The sequence below is a fragment of the Rhinopithecus bieti genome, unplaced genomic scaffold, assembly GCF_001698545.2.
Source record: "Rhinopithecus bieti isolate Rb0 unplaced genomic scaffold, ASM169854v2 scaffold_9670, whole genome shotgun sequence".
Taxonomy (NCBI): domain Eukaryota; kingdom Metazoa; phylum Chordata; class Mammalia; order Primates; family Cercopithecidae; genus Rhinopithecus; species Rhinopithecus bieti.
The window spans coordinates 830,216-845,384 of record NW_016806180.1 but is presented as its reverse complement, the minus strand read 5'-3'; the positions used below and the strand labels follow the sequence as shown (position 1 = coordinate 845,384).

The window sequence follows — 15,169 nt, the reverse complement described above, 5'->3', positions numbered from 1 at the left end:
CTGGTGGTGGTGGTGGTTGTTTGAGACAGAGTCTCGCTCTGTTGCCTAGGCTGGAGTGCAGTGGCGCCATCTTGGCTTACTGCAACCTCTGCCTCCCCGGTTCAAGCGATTCTCCTGCCTCAGCCTCCTGAGTAGCTGGGACTACAGGCACATGCCACCATGCCCAGCTATTTTTTTATATTTTTAGTAGAGATGGGGTTTCACTGTGTTAGCCAGGATGGCCTCAATCTCCTGACCTCATTATCTGCCTGCCTCAGCCTTCCAAAGTGCTGGGATTACAGGCATGAGCCACCATGCCAGGCCGAATACCTCCTTTCAATTGCTCCGGATGACTCTGCATTCCTAACTTTCCATCTGTTTTCACGTGGACCTTTGTTCATACCTGAGCTGTTAGCCTTGAATCTTGGTCTTTACTCATATAAATTACGCTCATTTGTGAAGAGTGTGTGGGAAGACAATCAAGTATGAGCCCTAGATGTTTGGCCTGAGGAAGTGGGCAAATGGCAATACTATTGGCTGAGACAGAGAAGATTCTAGCAAAGAGAAGATACTTGTGCAGAGGTTGCGGGGGGCAGGTGGGAGTGGGGGGGAATGTCTGTAGTTTGGCCATGTTGAGTGTGAGACTTCGATTAGACATGCAAGCAGAGATGCTGAGTAGGCAGTATGAGTTTAAATTGAATTGCGGCTGGGCGTGGTGGCTCACGCCTATAACCCCAGCACTTTTGGAGGTCAAAATGAAAGAATTGCTTGCAGCCAGAAGTTGGAGACCAGACTGAGCAACATAGGGAGATTCTGTCTCTAAAAAGAAAACAAAAAAGAAAAATACCTGGGCACGGTGATGCATGCCTGTAGTCCCAGCTACTTGGGAAACTGAAGTGGGAGGATCACTTGAGCCCAGACGTTCGAGACCACAGTGAGTTATGATTGTGCCACTGTACTCCGGGGTGACAGAGCAAGAATCTGTCTCAAAAAAAAAAAAAAAATAGATCTGGGGAGTTTTATAGATTATATTTACAGTCACATAACTATGTAAGACCAAGTAAGGATAGAAGAGTATTTAACAGAGAGAGAAAGCCAATGAACACAGCAATGGCCACTCTAACATTTATAAGTCTGTAGGGGAAGCAAATCCAACAAATGAACTTGAAAAGGCACAACTGAAAAGGTAAGAGGAAAACAAAGTGTGTGTGTGTAGAATTCTAGAGAAGAAAACGTTCAAAGAAAGAGCAGTAGTCCACCAGGGAGCTTGAATAAGAGGAGATAATGTGCTGACTACTGACCTTAGCCAGACATAGGTCATCAATGACTTTGGTAGGAGCAGAATCAGTGGGAAAGTGGGACAAAGCAGGGTGATTGTGCTGGTAATCTGGTTCTCCAAAACACAAAAACAAAATCCTGATTTATAGCATTTGCCAATCTCCATAAAATAAATATTCCCAAGGAGCTGGTTTCAAGCTAATAGCATGACGTCACTGAACCTGAAGATGGGAAGAGATGCTGCAATGGGTTCTTGCCAGCAGCTCCAGCGCACGTGGGACTGAAGCCTGACTGTGTGGACACAGGACAGGAGAGGAAGTCATGGGAGGCAGCAAGAATTAACCACCTTTGGGAGGAGTTTTGATCAAGGGTCAGTAATCTTTCAGATGATTTGCACAAATTATCTTAATCCTAACAACAGCCCTGCAAGGTAGTTACTACTATCCCCCTTCTATAGGTGAGAAGACTTAAACTTATGGATGACTATGCAGAGGGAGGCTATGCTGGATTCCCTCAGTCCAGATATCAAACCAAGTAATGTTAACAGAAAATAGAAACATCTTACTTCCCTTTTCTTGGTGTCTTGTGATTAAAATAGAGCAACTTTTAGCTAACGTTCAAGCTAATCTTCTTCTATTGAGTATTATTCACTATTTAGATAGACACAGAAAGAAGACATCAACAGAAGTAGCTTGTGTTTAACATGATGGAATTTTCATAGGCAGTCCTTGAAGCAATGTGAGCTGATGAGCGTCACACTGTTAATTTGTGAATTGTTTAATTGGTACTTGGCAACAGAGTCCATCTTTGACAAGGCTGCAACTTCCTGAACGTTTATATTTAGGATCCTCCTTTCTACATTATTTTCTCTCCCTTTAAGCACTTCCAATCTTCAACCTAGATACCCAGTACTTTTGCTGCAATCTGATTTCTCATATATCTAACCTCGTTGTCTAGGAAGCCTGAAGACCCACCTGGAATGTGAATAAGGTAAGTCCCTTCCTAAAATGCCAGTGATGTTGGATTTTTGTGTGGTGGTGTTGGACCTAAGGAAAAACTCATGGAAATACAAGAAGGTGTTGTTCAATTCAGTTCTTCCTTGGGTCTGGGGTTTCTGGAGGAGGAAGAGGAAAAAGAGGAGACAGAGAAGGAGGAGGAGGTAGGAGGTGCTTCTCTTCCTCTGGTTCACAACCCTCACATTCCCTCACATAGATGGGAAACCTGAGCAAAATACTCCAAAAAATGAATAAAAATTAGTATATTATTTAAGAACCAATATATCAAAACATCTGCTTAAATAACTGTCTTTCTTTTTAGAGTTTTCAGGTGATGGCAGCCTTATTTTAGGGAGCCTAATTCCTCGTCTGAAATTGTCTTCAGATTCAATTTTCATACCACTTGTGAGTACCAATCTCCCATCTAGATGGTCACCTCCTTTTTTGACTTCAGGGTGTATTGTTCATTTTGATCAGCTTCCTAATAGTAATAATAGCTATGGAATATTTTCAGACACTGTCTTAAGCATTTTAAATGTATTACTTTATTTAATTCTGGGACAGTCTTATGACAGCAATCCTATGGCAAAAGTAATCAGTCAGAAAAATGGAAACCTTGCTAAGCATTCTAAATAGATTGTGATTTAATATAAGGAATTTCCAATTGAGAAGGGCTAGAGAATAAAACCTTAAGAAAGGCCACCACTAACTTTGAGGTTTACCATGTGGCCTGGGGAATCAGAAAATTGCTGCTACTGCTCATGTTAGGAAATTACAAGAAGCCTTCACCAATGGTCATAATCAACCTACAGCACAAATGAGAGTGGGTTTAAGGAGAGTCCTTTGAGGTCACGGTGCAGCCTCATAATGCCTGGGCTCCACACATCTCTGCACTACCATCCACCACCAGCAAGCTAATATGGGTTCAGTCTCCCTGTCCAAATTTCAAATCAGAGCATCTCATTCCATTTCTGAGAAGGCTGGAGACAAGGTAACCGGGAAATGTTCTTTCCTGTGATGTGGGAAAAATATTAGAAGAGACTAGAAATGAAAGCTGGTTGCAAAACATATCCATCACTGTTATTGCTCCCATTTTTAGGTGATAAATTGCCACAGAAATTAAATAGTACAGCCATGCTTTAAATACAGAGCTTCCTCAATCCAAGCTCATACTCATACCCGTTAAAATGTACTTGGCTGTGGTTGACTTTAGGTTGTTTTCAATGAATACATATGCCTTCAAAAAATAGCTATGAAGCTATTAAAGGTTTTCAAAAATGGTTCTGAAGTGAACTCCAAAAGAGGAGCTCCAAAAATGTTTTGCATTACAGTGGTATCGTTAGAGAAAAACAAAAGTCTTCCCAAGCTGTTAGAACCACTTTGGGGCTGTAAGAATTATGAAACTTGCAACAGCTCAACGTTTCTGCTTAGATAAGACATATAGCATCTCTGCTCACATTCCCTTGGTCAAAGTACATCTCAAGACCAACATCAGTGGAGTAGGATGGACAGTTCTCATTGGAGGTACGCAAGTCCTATAGCAGTGGGCAGTATAGAAAAGTGAGAAGTGGCCAGGCACGGTGGCTCGTGCCTTTAATCCCAGCACTTTGGGAGGCCGAGGTGGGTGGTTCACTTGAGGTCAGGTTGAGACCAGCCAGGCCAACATGGTGAAATCCTGTCACTGCTAAAACAAAAACGAAAACAAAAACAAAAACCCACAAAAAAATTAGCCAGGTGTGGTGGCACACAGCTGCAGTCTCAGCTACTTAGGAGGCTAAGGGCACAAGAATCGATTGAGCCTGGGAGGCTGAGATTGGAATGAGCCGAGATCACACCACTGCATTCCAGCCTGAGTGACAGAATGAGACTCTGTCTCCAAAAAAAAAAAAAAAAAAAAGAAAAAGAAAAAAGAAAAAAGAAAGAAAGGTGGTAAGTAAATATTTGGAAGCAGAAAATAATTGGTTGCAGTAATGTTTCAAAAAATAGTAGGAAAGGAAGGAAACAAACTAGCTAAGGAACAAGTACGATAACAGCGAAATTGAAAAGTAAAGGTGTTTTCCAAAAGATGAAAAAATAGAAATATATCACTTTGTGCATTAGACACAGAACAAGATTAAAAAGAAAGACTTCTCTTAACTGAAAAGGAAAGAGACTTTTGGGACTGAAAATACAGGAGTTTTCAAAGTCCCCTTGGATGTCAGCCACCTCATTAATGTCAAAAGTAACATTTTGCAAACCACACATACTGAGTCAGGGAAGAATATAGTTAAAGATTGTTCAGATTAATTAAATGTGCTCAAATCTACAAAACCCAGTCATTTATATATAAGGTTGTTCAAGGGGCTAGCTGAAATTATCCAAGAGCCATAGAGTTAATCTTTAGAAAATTATAAAGGACAAGCATATAAAAGAAGAAAAATATACTGCATATCATTTAATTCCTTTTTCTTTTCATTTATTTTAGTGTGATGGATAAAGTCATATAGCAAAACACTTCTTACTGTTTGCTTCCAGAAAAATTATGACCATGGACTAGTTCCAATAATACAGAATAATATATTATGACCAAGTGGAACTTACTCCAGAAATGCAAGGCTGGTTAAATATTAAATTCGTTAATGTAATTCAATATATTATTAGATCTGAGAGGAAAAAAAACTATATGATGTAGCTGTATGTGCTGAAAAAATATTTGATGAAATTGACACCCATTTATGATTCAAAACCCTGAAAAAAGTAGAAGTCAGATATTTCTTAAATAAAAAAAAATAAAAAAGTATCTCAATATCTGTCCATGTTAGTCCCCAGACTAGCATCTTATTTGATGGAGAGACACTGGAGACATTCCTGCTAAGGTCAGGAGCAATAAAGTCACTACTATTTCATATTGTATTTGAAGTATTAGCCAACAATTTAACATATAGAAATCTAATAGTCTTTATACACAGAAATAATAACCAATTAGAAGATATAATGAAAACAAAGACCTCATCTACAATAACAAAAAGATGTATAAAATATTTAGATATGATTTTAACAAGAAATATCTAATAACTATATAAGGAAAACTTGGAAACACTCCTAGAAGACATGAGGACCAAATTAAACAGATGGAAAATCATACTGTATTCTTGGATAGAAAGATCTGAGATCACTGGAACTCTGGGACTGAAGACCAACTCTGCACACACTGCCACCCTGCCCTGGCCTCGGCAAAGGGGTGATGTGGGAGGACACATTTTCATCTACTGCCCCTTCATTAAGTCCTGTGACTCTGTACCTGAGTGACTGTAGGGTTAAAAAAAAATGAAAGAGAATGATTGTAGCTATAAGTTACCCTGGGTGCTAAATATGACTATTCTTGGAGTCCAAGAGAGAAGAAAACCAAGAAGTTAAAATTTGTATGGGGGTGCTTTCACAGTCTTGCCTCCTGTATTGAAATCTGCCTTCTTTTTTTTTTCTTGGAAAGAGATCCACTTTCTTCTAAAGTAATAAAATTATATTTTCTTTTGGAAAATCCTGCCACCTCACAGGATTAGGACCCTGCTTTCTTCTACTGCCTAGCTCAGTAATCCACTCTAGTCTCCAATTCTGAACAACGCAGTGAAGATGCCATCATTGGAGGTAAATAGGCGTGGTGGGATCTTCACCAAAGCCGTTGGGCTTTGTCAGTTCAAGTTCAGCACTGACCATCTCCCCGCTCCAACCCCATGAGCTCTCTCACTTGCACTGAGGGGTACATATGTAACTTGATTCTTTCTGTGACCCTCCAGTGGACATCTACTAGATAAAACATGCTGGCTTGCATCACAGAGTTCACAGTTTAAATCCACAGTAATTAAAAAAACCATTTTCTTCAATGCAACATAATTTCCAGAAGTTCCCTTGCCTGTAATGGAGATAACGCTCATGAGGGAGAATAGCAGTTCTGCCTTGTTCACCCTCCTGCTTTCAGCTCAGCCCAGGCTCCCCTGATCCACAGGAAACAGCCTTTAACATCATGCCTTTTTCAACAACATAGCCATCGACTTTCAGTGGTCAACTTTGGGCAGTAGGTAGATCTGGCCAAACAGAAATGGCCCGGGGCCAGATTAACTCCCAGTGGGATATAGTCCCCCATTCATGCCTGTAAATTGACAATGGCACTTGGAAAGGGGATGTATATATATTTTTTTTCCTCCAATTATACATCATAAAAGATATAGAAGTGGACTTACCAAAATGTGTATACTGATTATTGCCAGGTGGCAGGAAAAGAAGAGAATTTTTTTCTTCTTCTTCTTTGTGCTGAATTTTGCTGATTTTTCTGCAATAGCCCCAGCTTATCTTGCAATTAAAACTAAGTTTTAAAAGGAGAAAATGAGGAAGAACAAAGCTAAGGAAAAGAGGATGCCTCACTGCAGGGAAGCATTGTTCGTGCACAAGCACCATCAAGAGAATTTGAGCAAACCAGCGAATTAAACAATATTCAACAGTAAAGGCCAAGGATAAAACAAAATTGGCTGTAATGCCAGCGCTATATGTTAGGTTTTTCAGTTTAATAAATACTTGTTGAGCTCCTATGATATGCCAGGGGCAGGAAACATAAAAATAATTAAGACACATCCTTGAGTTCCAGGGTATTATGACTTGGTGCGCTACCTCTGTGGTCTCTACTCTTTTCTCTACATGGCCTCAAAGCATAGATTCACACATTCTCCCTACATTGTTGCTTCTTCTTAGTTATGAGTTAACAATGTACATAATGGACAAGGCAGCCACTTGGGGCTGGTGCGTTTGGAGTTCTGCAGGCCAGTTGGTACTCCGACTGTGATAGTTTCCACGCAGATCATCGCACATATTATCATTAGGGAATTGCATTCCACAGTGAATTTTATTGATTATTTTTTAATGTTTGAAATAATTTCCCCATAGGGCAAAGACTTTGTCTTTTTTCTTGAGATGGAGTTTCGCTGTGTCACCCAGGCTGGAGTGCAGTGGCACAATCTCGGCTCACTGTAACCTCTGCCTCCTGGGTTCAAGCGATTCTCCTGCCTCAGCCTCCCAAGTAGCTGGGACTACAGGCATGCATCACCACGCCCAGCTAATTTTTGTATTTTTTAATAGAGACAGGGTTTCACCATATTGGCCAGGATGGTCTTGATCTCTTGACCTCGTGATCCACCCGCCTTGGCCTCCCAAAGTGCTGGGGTTACAGGCATGAGCCACAGTGCTCAGCCAACTTTGTCTTTTTTGAGGTTGAATCCCCAGCATATAAAACAATGTCCAGCATGTAGACAATCAATCAATGCTTGTTAAATGGAAAAAAATTACTTTAGCAATGGAAGAATGGAAGTAACGTCCTTATGTTTGACTGTGTTTTATCTAATATCATTGGCCCTGGGGCCTACTCGGGAATTCTTGTGAAGTGATAAATTCTAAACTGCAAATTACTTTCAAATACAGTGATTTTTAAATAAGTAATAACTTAAATGTGTAGAGGAATTGACATCATGGTATACCAACAATCCCTTGTTAATTTTGATGTTGGTGGGAGTATTTGGTGTCTGATCTAGCGCTAATACTTTTTTCATATTTTAGATATTCTCATAAAGTAACAGTTTGTTGTGTGTGTCCTCTCTCTAAAGAGTGTAATAGTAAAATGGCACTATAGCAATGTGGAGTGTGGAGAGACAGTGAAGGTAGACTGCATGGAGGAGGGGGCATGGATGAGGATTAGGAAGGAAGGTAGTTTCCTGTCCACTTTGCAATCTAGCCGATGTGAGCTTCCCAGTCCTGATGGACTGGGTCCTGCTCTAGGATGACCACCTGACACTGGTTTTATTCAATCCTGCTGCAGGAGTCTTCATGAACCTTTTGTTCACAACCCCAGTCAGTGGAGAAAGGAAGTCTGTGTTCAGCTCCTCTCCAGGGTGTCTGTGGGTGGCTTCCCTCCACCATATGTTCCTCTGAAGCTGTGCTGCCCAGCCACTTGCCTTGGGGCTTGGTACAAATGCATCTTGGAAGTGAAGTGCTGGGGAAGACGAAAGTGCTCTTTCCAGATGGCACCAAATTAGCCTCTTGAGATCCGCATTTGCCAGGAATATGCTTATAAGGAAAGCAAACAAAGGAGTCCCTGGAGATTTTAAACAGTTTAGGGCCTTGGATGGGAAATGGGGGAGGTAAGGAAGAAAGCTGGGGAAGAGGCTGGAGAAAGCAGTAGGGCAAGGGAGAGGGGCATCTGTCCCAAACCCACCCACAGCCAACTCTCGCCTCCTCCTGGCCATTCACAAGGAAGCCAGTTTCATTGCCAGACAACACACATTATCAGTATGATTTAAAAATAATGATCTGATTAATTTAAATGTGAATCTGATTGCCTTTAATATTGAAACACTGGCTCTAATAATGCCTTCAAGAGCTTAAAAATAAGTCTTGCTTGTCTTACATAGCTGGTGTTTATTTTGTGCTTACTATGAGTCAGGCATTATCACATTTAATTCACCAAGTCACACTAAGAGGTAGACATGATTACAATGTCTATATTACAGATAAGGACACAAAGTTTTAGAGAAGTTTAAAAAAGGTAAAAAACATATCTAAGATTACACTTCTAGTAGGTGGCAACTCTGAACTGTATACCCAGGGTTGCCAAACCAAACTCAGTGTTGATAACCTCAATGCTCAACTGCCTCTGTGTAGCGGAAGCATTGCCTTCTGCCCTCTGCCCTCTGCCTCTCTGCTTCCCAGAATCATCACCCTTTTCTGTGAGTTCTTCCTTATTGGCTGAGGGACACCAGGCCCTTCATAATCCTGATCTCTGTCCTCAGGTTCTCAGTGATCTAGTGCTTCACACTATACTTGATCGTGTCGCCCAGCTCCTGTTGGGTTTTTTATTGTTTTCTTTGTTTTATCAAGAATGAAAAACAAGAAGCTGTGTTGGGTGAGTGTCCCCAGAAGCTGATCCTGACACAAAGATTTGGGTGAAAGTGCTTTATTTGGGAGGTGATTCCTGGAAGCATCTGTGGAGGACTGGGGAGGTGAGACAGACAAGAAAAGCATCCAACGGTGACTGCTATGGGCAACTGAGACTTAACTTGCTGGTGAACTCTAGGAGAGGCTGCAGAGCACACCTGAGGATTTTCCCCTTTGAGGGGCGAGGATGTCAGGGATATTTATCTTCCCACTCCCATCTGTCAGAGGGATTTACTTCATAGCACACCCAGCCTCCCCCATGTGCAGATCAGGAGAACGTGCCTAGGCAGAGGTTGCAGGTGCTTGCAACAGGATGCACTGGAATACAGAGCTCCATGGGGCTGAGCAGGCAGGCCCATGGAGCTCTCTATTCCTACATCTGTAGCCCTGGGACTCCCTCTCTAGGCCACGACAGAATCACTCCATTCTCACAGCCCTCCTTTCTGCTGAGCCCAGATAAGAATTCAGAATCCTTCTCAAAAGCGGTTCTCCAGGCAGCAACTTCTCATTGATTAGAGTTGGTGCACAAGATAGAACCCATGTTATATCCTTTCTATCTAGTCTGATATTTAACCTTGAAGGACTTCTGCTCCATCATGCAATGACCTCTAATGTCACCTTCAGTAATAATATTCTATGACTACATGACCCTATATGTCTGTGAATGTGTCTTCGGTTGCATTAGCTTTCTTAGAAGTTTTTCTCTAAATTGCAGAGTCAACTAAACATTTCAAGTCTTTTTCAAAAAGATTGCTATTATTGGTTTTCTATGTCATGTGTCAGCGCAGCTGACTTTCTAAACCTGAGTTTAGGGCTTTCCATTGATTCCTTTTAAATTTTATCAAGTTAGGTCAGCTCAATCATTCCAGCTTGGTAGAGGTTTTTTGCAAAGCAATTCTGTTATCTAAGAAATGAGTCATCTCCCCTAACTTTTGGCAGCTGTAAATTTGATAATCAGATTGGTTTTGTTTTCACAAAAAAATTGTTTAAAATATTTAGCAGGATGGGACCAGGGACAAAACCCTTGACTAGAGACCTCCCTTCTGTGGCATGTGATCCATTATTAATGGAAAGGAAAGTCCTGCAACCTGGGGTCACTGAGAGTGCCCAGGGTAGGGATGTTTGAGGTCACTGTGCATCCTGGATTCTCAACCATCTGAACCAGTCTAATGGAGAAACAACCTTGGGCTCCTTCACCATCAGGATTGCTCCTCGCCCCTTGGTCAAAGGGATCCAACCCTTTTCCCTCGATGCATTCCCACATCCAAAATGGAAATGATAACCTCTCTAATGATGCTAGTGAAGCTCTCTGAGATCTCTGGCTGAAAGCTGGTATACAATCCAGATTCACGTACTACTTCATGATTGCTACTGCAGTTTCTAACGTACCTTTCCTTCTTCCCGCCGTGGCTCCGCATGCCCTGTGTTTCTCCTTCAGCATTTTCGTATGGCTAACATCTGCTCTGTTCTATTCTGACTCTCCCTCCTGAGAGCTAGCCAGCTGTCCACGCCAGGTGAGGCTTTGGGAGGACACAGGGCCTGAATGTGTTTGCATGTGTATGAGTCGGTGTGTGTCTGGGTGTGTTTGTGGAAGCAGGGTGAGGGAAGACGAGGGCGTAAAGTGGTTCCAGCCGGCCACGTTTGCATGAAGCATGTTTATGCACAATCGGCAACTTTCCTACAGGTGCCATTCACGTCAGTCGGTGCAAGAGGCCCCTTGGCCCGGTCTGGTTGCACCACTCTGGACAGTTGTCCAAAGCAGCACACTCTGTGCCTCTTGCAATGTCAGTGGCTCCCTCCAGCCTGCGCTGCTCATCCTTCTTAGACCCTCCAACAGGCCCTTTCATCCTCATCAGCACTTCTCAGGGGAAGGGGCAGATCTAGAGTGGATTGGCAGAAGCAGCACAAAGAAGAGTCATCTTTGAGTCTGATGGCCTTTTCCAGAAAGAGCAGACTCTTTCAGCTGTGCTTGCAATCTGAAACCCTAGACACCTTGGGCTTTCCCTCTTGCCCAATCCCATAAAATTATGATGTTCATCAACATGCATAATTTATGAAAGAACACATTAAAAAGTGCTTTGCACATGTTAAAATTTTACAAAACATATAAGGTAGTCCTGTGATTTGTGAAGCTTTTATATGTCCCCATACCCATTTTAGATACATTTACACACACACACACACCCTCGCATTTGCTGCATTTCACATCTGTTTCGCTGCCCTGAAGAACAAAATCTAATTCCCTGTTATCATGAATAAATAATGTCAGCAGAACCACAAAGAAGAACAGGAAACACAAAGTGGTACTATGGCCAGCAAAGCCTCTGTGCATATGATATCCTGAATTTCTTTTATTAATTTCTCCAGTTCTCTTCCATTTATCTGTCTGGGCATCAGAGGGCTAAGCCACAGATACAAGGTCCTCTCCTCTGCGATCAGTCACATGTCTCTGCTCCTGTGCATTCTACTCTAGAATGGACACACTCGGTAACATGGTTTGAATGTAACTCTCCAAATCTCACGTTGAAACGTGACCTCCAGTGCTTGAGGTGGGCCCAGTGGGAGGCATTTGAGTCATGGGGCAGATCCCTCATGAATGTGTTGTTGCTGTCCTCATGGTAATAAGTGAGCTCTCACTCTGTTAGTTCATGTAAGAGCTGATTGTTTAAAAAGAGCCTGGCACCTCCTCCTCTCTCCTGTTGCTCCCTCTCTCCCCAGGTGACATGACAGCTCCCCGTTCACCTTCCACCATGATTGTAAGCTTCCTGAGGCCTCATGAGAAGCTGAGCAGATGTGAGTGGCAGATGTGAGTGCCATGCTAGTACAGCCTGCAGAACTATGAGTGAAATAAACCTCTTTTCTTATATTACCCAGCGTCAGGCATTCTTTTATAGCAACGCAAAATGGACAAACACACTGTGGCTGACTGACCTTCCATAGTGAAAAGAGGATATTAGACATGAGTGTATCGCCATTTATAAAGTATGGTGCTGGTACGTAAAACTGTTTGGTTCTTCCTGGGTAATGCAACCCGTTTATGTACAGGTGGCAATTCTGAAGCTACATGACATGGAAAAGGACTGTCCTTTTCCCGTTTGGCTACATAGAACGGCAGTGCTCACTGTTGCAAACAGGTATCATAAATGTAAAGGAAGCAAGAGTGGCTCTGAGCAACAGTAGTCCCAGCAGCTCTCCCTGTACTCCCTATCTGTTCTCTTCTTCCACCTGGTACTACCCAACTTCTTTACCATATATGCATTCGTCTAGAGCATTGTAGCATCCCAACTCATTTGATCCTCCCAACAACCTTGTAAAGTCTGGAAGGCAAGGGCTTTATTATGCCCATTTTGGAAATAATGACTTTGGTCATTTTTTTTTTCATTATTTTTGAGGTTCCCTGGTACCTCAAACACATGCAGTTAGCACCCATACTTCTTTCACAACAGGACGAGTTACTGAAAAATTAGCAGTAGTGCTATTGCTTTTGCTGGGTCGGCTTATCAGCAGAAAAGAGAGAATGTGGAATTGCCACTTCACCCTCATGGGAAGCATTGCCAGGCCACTGGGGGCTGAGTTCAGGCAAACTCAACCCCTGGCCATGTAGACAGCTACAGTGCACATAAGATGTTTAATTGGTGGCCAACTTTAAGATATTGAGGAGATTTTCCCAGAAACTATGATTTCCAATTTTTCTTGGAGAAAGTGGAAGAGCTCTGAACCTGGAGATGGCAGGGCTTCAAGGTGGGATGGTTGTGTTGGGTGCCAGGAGTCAGTGATGTCCCCATGGCAGAGTCTGGCAGTGGGGAGTGGGGAGGGAGGGGGCACTAGCAGGTGTCCTTCTCGCAACTTCACATGCCCAAGAGCCTGAGCACTGGCAGCACAGCCTCTGAGGCCTGAACACCAGAAGCCCTTCTCCAGTTTCCTTGGCTGTGTTAGCCAGGAGGCTTTCATTAAATCCCAGGGGGGCAGGAAGCAGGGAGGGGTCCCCAAAAAGTAGTCGAGATTGAATCTTTTACCAAACTTGACAAATGAGGGTTTTGTTTTGTAATTTTTATTTAAAAAGTATTTATTTATTCAATTTATTTATTTTTTTAGAGATGCAGTCTCACTGTTACCCAGGCTGGAGTGCAGTGGTACAATCAGTGCTCATGGGAGCCTCAAACTCATGAGCTCAAGCAATCTTCCTGCCTCAGCTACCCCAGTAGCTGGGACTACGTGCATGCCACCATGCCTGCCTAATTTTTTTTTTTTTTTTTTTTTTTTTTAGAGACAGGATCTTGCTATGTTGCTCAGGCTTATCTCAAACTCCTGGCCTCAAGTGATCTTCACTGCTCAACCTCCCAAAGAGTTGGGATTATAGGCATGAGCCACTGTGTTTGGCATTTTGTATTCTCATATAAGATGGTCAGCCAGCTGTGGTCACAAGAGGAGACACTGGAGAGGCTCAGGAAAACAAAGTTCATGATCCTCACAGTTTCTAGTGCCAAGCAGAGTCACGTGGGGAAGACGCCAGGATGGTCAGGAGGCAGAAGGCAAGACGACGAGAAGGTTTAGGCCAGAGCCTTTACTGGAGTTTTCCAGGAGAGACAAGGCAAGGTGGGTGAACACTTTAGGATTGGCTGCTTTGCATAATTTCAGAAGGCCCTAAGCTATAGGGGTGGTCATTTTTTTTTCATTATTTTTGAGGTTCCCTGGTACCTCAAACACATGCAGTTAGGGAGTTGCCTGGCACCTGGCCCTGGGATGATTAGGGCAGAGGAATATTGCCTCCTGTGGAGCAAGGGCGGGATAGAGGAGGTGCGGCTGTGTGTTAGTTAGTTTGCATATCAGAGGCATGTTTGGGGCTGGGTTGGGCTCTGATAATTAGCTGGCTCAGGGAAGGCTGTCTGTCTCCTCCATAAAGTTTTTTCAACATGTCGAGACATAATATACAGAAAAATTAAAACAATATGCAATACAGGCTTAGAGCCAGATTCAACTTGATTCAAAATGAGTAAGTTAAATAATTGATCTGGAGCAATCGGTACTTCCTGAGAGTCAGGCTTCTCTGTAGCCCACGAATTTCAATAGAGACTCCTGTGGGGTATTTGTGTAGGTAGAGAAGATCTCTCCACTCCTGACACGGTCTTCCTACTTGAAAACGTAACACTCCCTACTTATATTTACTTTTCATGAACGATTTTATAATTCTACTTAAATCTTATTATTTAAATCTAGTACTTCTTCATTGTACATAAAATTCAGAAAAAAAGTTGGGGCATATTTTAAAAAACACACCTGAATTCCTGTTATGCAGGAATACTTAATATTTTGGAACACAGAGTTATGAAGAAACTGTGGAAAAACTCAACTGTTTCTCTCCCCTGCCCCCATGTATGTGTGTATGCATACACTCATGTATGTGAACATAAGTACGTCATTATATTTATATGCACTTCTATATATCTACACCTATTTAGGTCCAGATTGCTAAAGCCAAAATCCTCCCCACTTTTAAATCACAGCTGAAGGCCTCCTTCCTCAGTTCACTGGTACTTCCCTAGCCCTCCCTCTTTTTTACTGGTTTCTGTTCTTTTGTACTGATTGCTTCTTTTTTTTTTTTTTTTTTTTTTTAACTTGGGCTGCTCCTTCCCCTGCCTTTCTTATTTGTATATACTTCAAATGAGGAGGGTAATGTCTAAAAGGCAGCACGTAATTACAAGTGGACCTCAAATACTGCTACAGTCAAGTGTGGACCTCAAATACTGCTATAGTCAAGTTCCAAACAATCTTTAGAACACCGACTCTGCCAGTCCGCGGAGACATCAGCAGAAAATGGGAGCCCTGTGTGCTGTGGTGCTGTGGTGCTGTGGGCATGATGTCTGCCAGCCAGTGGCTCCATTTAGGCACCTTTGTCACCTTGCTTATTGTCTCGGCTTATGCAATTGTTTAATTTTTTTTTTTTTTTTTTTTTTTTTTTTTTT

The 15,169-nt window shown here is 42.3% G+C and overlaps 2 long non-coding RNA genes across 3 annotated transcripts in view; both read left to right on the top strand.

Annotated features, from left to right (window-relative positions):
- Positions 1-1,493: 1,493 nt before the first annotated feature.
- On the top strand, positions 1,494-2,653 carry LOC108531500 (uncharacterized). Its single transcript, XR_001886171.1, has 3 exons — positions 1,494-1,627; positions 2,215-2,247; positions 2,575-2,653. It is a non-coding gene; the product is annotated as an uncharacterized LOC108531500 (long non-coding RNA).
- Positions 2,654-3,185: 532 nt separating this feature from the next.
- Positions 3,186-15,169, top strand: part of LOC108531512 (uncharacterized) — a 77,369-nt gene continuing 65,385 nt past the window's right edge. For both annotated transcript variants that reach the window (XR_001886178.1, XR_001886176.1), the window contains exon 1: positions 3,186-3,243. This is a non-coding gene — a long non-coding RNA (uncharacterized LOC108531512). The remainder of the gene's footprint in view (positions 3,244-15,169) is intronic.